Raw genomic sequence first — 5,967 nt, forward strand, 5'->3', positions numbered from 1 at the left:
ACATTCGCGTGAGAATTGCCCGTCACGCCAGGCTATTTGCTTTTTCTGTAATAAGAAAGGACATGTTCAAAGTGTTTGCCAGAAAAAGCTTAGATCGGACACTCACAACCATTCCAGGCCCTTTGCTTCGCGCCGGAATCGAATCAAGGACACACAGGCTCGGGAACCTTCGCCCATGGACATTCATGTAGTTAGTGCCACTCCGCCCAGTGTTCCTCTCGCTAACAGTGACTGTGTTCGTCCCACAAAAAGTGTGCGTCGACGTCGACGCAAATCCCGTCATGTCACACGTGAGTCTGTACCAGTGTCTGTTCACGTTGCACAAAACAGTCGCTCTTGTCGTCAGCAGGACAATAAACTTTTTGTACATTTGGACTTTGCCGGACAAGTAGTACCGTTCCAGCTCGATACCGGAGCTGCAGTTTCATTGCTCAATCACGCCACGTACAAACAACTGGGCGCACCTCCGTTGCGTGCCGCAAATGTTCAGCTCACGAGTTATGCAGGACAGAATATCCCTGTGTTAGGACAGTGCAGCCATCTTGCAACATACAAGGGACAAACAAAACTTGTGTCTTTTTACGTTCTTCGTTCTTCTTCGGCAGTGAACTTGTTTGGTTTAGATTTATTTCAGTTGTTTAACTTGTCTATCGTCAATCGGGTCCTATCAGTGAATCAGACTGTGCCTTCAGCCAGTGTTTCTAGTCTATGTGAAGAATTTGCAGACATTTTTGCACCGGGCCTTGGTTGCGCTAAGAACTATGAAGCACATTTGGAACTGAAAGTGAACGCGCAACCGAAATTTTTCAGAGCGCGCAATGTTCCCCACGCAATGCGTGATGAGGTCACCAGAACATTAAACGATTTCGAATCACAAGGTGTAATTGAACGTGTGCAGGCTTCTCTCTGGGCCTCACCCTTAGTAATTTTGCCAAAACCTTCCGGGAAACTGAGACTTTGTGTGGACTTCAAGGCCACTGTGAATCCACAACTTGTGTCTGCAACTTTTCCTTTGCCCCGCCCGGAAGATCTTTTTGACAAACTGTGCCCGAGTAAATACTTTTCGAAGTTGGACCTAGCAGATGCGTACTTGCAAATACCTGTGGACGAAGAATCCCAGCGCGTCTTGGTGGTTAACACGCATCTTGGTTTGTACCGATTCAAAAGACTGCCATTTGGGTGTGCATCTGCCCCTGCATTGTTTCAGCAATATTTACAAACTGTTTGTGCGTCGGTCCCTACTGCTGCGAACTATCTGGACGATATTGTGATCTCCGGAAGGACAGCAGACGAACATTTAGAAAATCTACGCACCTTATTTCGGGTCTTGCGACAGAATGGTCTTCGCTTGCGGAAGGACAAATGTGTGTTTTTTGCTCGTGACTTACCATATTTGGGACATGTCTTCAATGCCCAAGGCATACATCCGAGTCCCGAGCACCTCCGTGCCATACAGGACTTACCTTCGCCGCAGACTTTGAAGCAGCTACAGAGTGTGCTGGGAAAAATCAACTATTATCATCGCTTTCTGCGCAATGCCTCTTCCATTTCAGCTCCGCTTCATCGCTTACGCCGTAAAGGTGTTCCGTTCGTCTGGTCGACGGAATGCGAACGCGCCTTTCGCCAGTTGAAATCGGCGTTGCTTTCAAATACTTGCCTTACACCATTCGATCCCCAGAAACCCCTTTTGTTGATGGTAGATGCGTCGGATTTCGGGATCGGTGCTGTGCTTGCGCCCAAAGATGGATCGCATGATCGCCCTATCGCCTTTGCGTCCAAATTGCTCTCGTCTGCGCAAAGAAATTATTCACAGATAGAGAAAGAAGCATTGGCTCTCGTCTTTGGTGTTACTGAGTTCCATGATTTCTTGTATGGTCGTCATTTTACCATCATCACGGACCACAAACCTTTGACATCGCTTTTTCATCCGAACAAGCCGGTTCCTCCACGTACAGCGCAGAAATTCATTCGCTGGTCGCTTTTCCTCTCTCAGTACCGCTACGATATCTTGTATCGGTCCACTGCTAAGCACGGCAACGCTGATGCGTTGTCCCGTTTGCCTGTTGCTGAGGATAAAGCATTCGATTCTTCCGAACTTGCTTGTATGTTCATTGATTCGGAAACCGATGATGTGGTCGAATCGTTTCCGATTGATTTTCGTCGTGTAGCTACAGCCACAGCTGCTGACCCTGTCCTTGCTACCGTTTTGCGTTTTGTTGCTACGCAATGGCCCTTGTCAAAGTCGCGGATCGAGGATCCGCTGGTTCGCCGATTTTTTGCTCACAAGGAGAGACTTTTTGTACGACGTGGTGTTTTGTTGTTGCGTTCTGGTAATGATCAGTCCAGAGTCGTGGTCCCACGTTCGTTACAGTCCTCTGTCTTACGGCTTCTTCACCAAGGACATTGGGGTATAGTGCGGACGAAACAACTTGCTCGTCAGCACTGTACTTGGTTCGGAATCGATGCTGCGATTACGAATATGTGCTCTTCTTGCATGGCGTGTGCCGAACAACAATCCGCGCCCCCGCGGAATTTCTTTGCATGGCCGAAAGCCACTTCCCCTTGGCAACGCTTGCACATAGATTTTGCTGGCCCATTCTGGAATGCTCGATGGTTGGTTGTGGTCGATTCTTTCAGTAATTTTCCTTTTGTTGTCCGGATGTCTTCCACGACGTCATCTGCCACCATCCAAGCGTTATCTGCTATTTTTTGCATTGAAGGTCTTCCACAGACTATTGTTTCCGACAATGGTCCACAATTCATGTCTGCAGAATTTCAGTCATTCTGCACGGCCAATGGTATTAAACATCTGACATCCGCGCCGTTTTTGCCTCAGTCAAACGCTGCCGCTGAACGTTTGGTCCGGACTTTCAAGTCACAGATGTTGAAGTTGAAAGAGTCGCATTCTCGGGAGGCCGCTTTTTTGCTCTTTTTGTCCTCGTATCGCTCTCAGCCCCGCGATGGTCGCTCGCCGGCTGAGTTGCTCCACGGTCGTCCTCATCGAACCCTGATGTCTTTGCTGCATCCGCCGCATCAGGTTCCTGTGCAGCGGCAGACTCCTTCTTTTGCTCCTGGCGACGTTGTCTTCTATCGCAACTATCGAGGTTCACGGCGTTGGCTCGCAGGGCGCATTCTTCGCTGCCTCGGCCGCGCGATGTATTTGGTTTTGGGGGCCTCTGGTGAGGTGCGTCGGCATCTCAATCAGCTGCGCCTCTGTCGTCGCCTGGGTTCTGCCGCTCCCCGTCTGCTTTCAGCGATGGTGCCGTCCGGTCAGCGCCCTGGGGACCCATCTACTGGCTCGCCTCATCCCCAGGTGTTACCGACGCTGCCTTCCCTATTGCCTCATGGCGACATGCCGCCGCCGCCGCCGCCGCCGCCGCCGCCTGTTCTCCCGCCGGCGCCGCCCGCAGTGGACGCTTCGCTGCAGCCGCCCAGCGCCTCCCTGGGTCACGCGCCGCCGACCGCTTCCAGTGACCAGCTGTCCTCCGCCATGGAACTCTTGCCCGCTCCGGCCCAGATGTCGTCATCGCGCGTCGGATCCCCCGACGCAATGGAGGTCGACCCTTCGGCCCCCCCTGTCTCATTACGGGCGCATACACCGCATGTTGACGTGCACCCTGGACTAGGTTTTCAGGCGTTTCCTAGCTCCCCTCGGTCCGAATGGCAGGGTGCGGGTGGCACGGCCTCGCCTGTTGTTAGGCTCCCCACCCCATCACATACGTCAACATGGGGTCCTCCCCACGGCGGGCGGAAGCCTTATCACACGACCGTTCGCCGATTTGCGGGGGAGGAATGTGGTGTCACCGCCAGACACCACACTTGCTAGGTGGTAGCTTAAATCGGCCGCGGTCCATTAGTACATGTCGGACCCGCGTGTCGCCACTGTCAGGATCGCAGACCGAGCGCCACCACAAGGCAGGTCTCGAGAGACGTACTAGCACTCGCCCCAGTTGTACGGACGACATTGCTAGCGACTACACGTACGAAGCCTTTCTCTCATTTGCCGAGAGACAGTTAGAATAGCCTTCAGCTAAGTACATGGCTACGACCTAGCAAGGCGCCATTTGTAACATTGCATGTATCTAAAGAGCCTCACTTGTATCGTCACAATCTCTAGATGTCTCATCAAGAATGCTGTATACAATGAGGGATTAAAAGTTAAGTATTCAAGGAGCTACGTACTTTTCTTTATAACATTCATTACGTATCCTATTTCAGACCTCACTCCATCCTTCGTGAGTTAGCGCGTGCATCTTGACCGCCTCTTTCAATTAGTGTACGTAGTGTTGGCAAGTCTGCCGACACTACAGATCCTCTGCTGCCTTCACTACTTCATCCCTCAGAGCTACCCATTCTTCTTCTTCTGTATTTCCTTCCCCCATTCCCGTCAATTGTTCCCTTTTGCTCTACCTGAAATTCTGTACAACCTCTGGTTTAGTCAGTTTATTATGATCCCATCTCCTTAAATTCCCACTTTTCCTTCAGTTTCTTCAGTTTTAATCTACAGTTCATAACCAATAGATTGTGGTCCGAGTCCACATCTGCCCCTGGAAATGTCTTACAATTTAAAACCTGGTTCTTAAATCTCTGTCTTACCATTATATAATCTATCTGATACCTTCTAGTATCTACAGGCTTCTTCCATGTATACAACCTTCTTTTATGATTCTTGAACCAAGTGTTAGCTATGATTAAGTTATGCTCTGTGCAAAATTCTACCAGGCGGCTTCCTCTTTGATTTCTTACCCCCAATCCATATTCACCATCTACGTTTCCTTCTCTTCCTTTCCCTACTATCGAATTCCAGTCCTCCATGACTATTAAATTTTCGTCTCCTTTCACTATCTGAATAATTTTTTTATCTCATCATACATTTCATCAATTTCTTCGTCATCTGCAGATCTAGTTGGCATATAAACTTGTACTATTGTGGTAGGCGTGGGCTTCGTATCTATCTTGGCCACAATAATGCGTTCACTATCCTGTTTGCAGTAGCTTACCCGCACTCCAATTGTTTTTATTCATTATTAAACCTACTCCTGCATTACCCCTATTTGATTTTGTATTTGTAACACTGTTTTCACGTGACCAAAAGTCTTGTTCCTCCTGCCACCGAACTTCACTAATTCCCACTATATCTAATTTTAACGTATCCATTTCCCTTTTTAAATTTTCTAACCTACCTGCCCGATTAAAGGATCTGACATTCCACGCTCCGATCCGTAGAACGCCAGTTTTCTTTCTCCTGATATCGACGTCCTCTTGAGCAGTCCCCTCCCGGAGATCCGAATGGGGGACTATTTTACCTCCGGAATATTTTACCCAAAAGGACGCCATCATCATTTAACCATACAGTAAAGCTGCATGCCCTCGAGAAAAATTTCGGCAGTAGTTTCCTCTTGCTTTCAGCCGTTCGCAGTACCAGCACAGCAAGGCCGTTTTGGTTAGTGTTACAAGGCCAGATCAGTCAATCATCTAGACTGTTGCCCCTGCGACTACTGATAAGGCTGCTGCCCCTCTTCAGGAACCACACGTTTGTCTGGCCTTTCAACAGATACCCCTCCGTTATTGTTGCACCTACGGTACGGCTATCTGTATTCCTGAGGCACGCAAGCCGCCCCACCAACGGCAAGGTCCATGGTTCATGGGGGGAGTAAACCTAGCCTTATTTAACATAATTTTCGTTTTTAAAAATGAGTAAGACACTCATTTTTCAAGCATTTTAAATTGCTCCAAAATGTATGTTAAAGGTCCAAAGACTTAATGGTTTCATTTTATACAACTTCTTTGCACTCTGTTTTGTACTGAAATTATCTAGTCAATGAACAAAAAATATGTTCCACTGCTTCAGTATCTCCCTTTGATATAGAGTAATGCCTTCCTGTTGAACCAATAGGAACTGGAGCACTTACGGTCTTCAAAAAATTGTGGACAGGAAGTGAGAACTGAAGGCGTTGTTGCTGTCCT

The sequence above is a fragment of the Schistocerca nitens genome, chromosome 4, assembly GCF_023898315.1.
Source record: "Schistocerca nitens isolate TAMUIC-IGC-003100 chromosome 4, iqSchNite1.1, whole genome shotgun sequence".
NCBI classification, from domain to species: Eukaryota; Metazoa; Arthropoda; class Insecta; order Orthoptera; family Acrididae; genus Schistocerca; species Schistocerca nitens.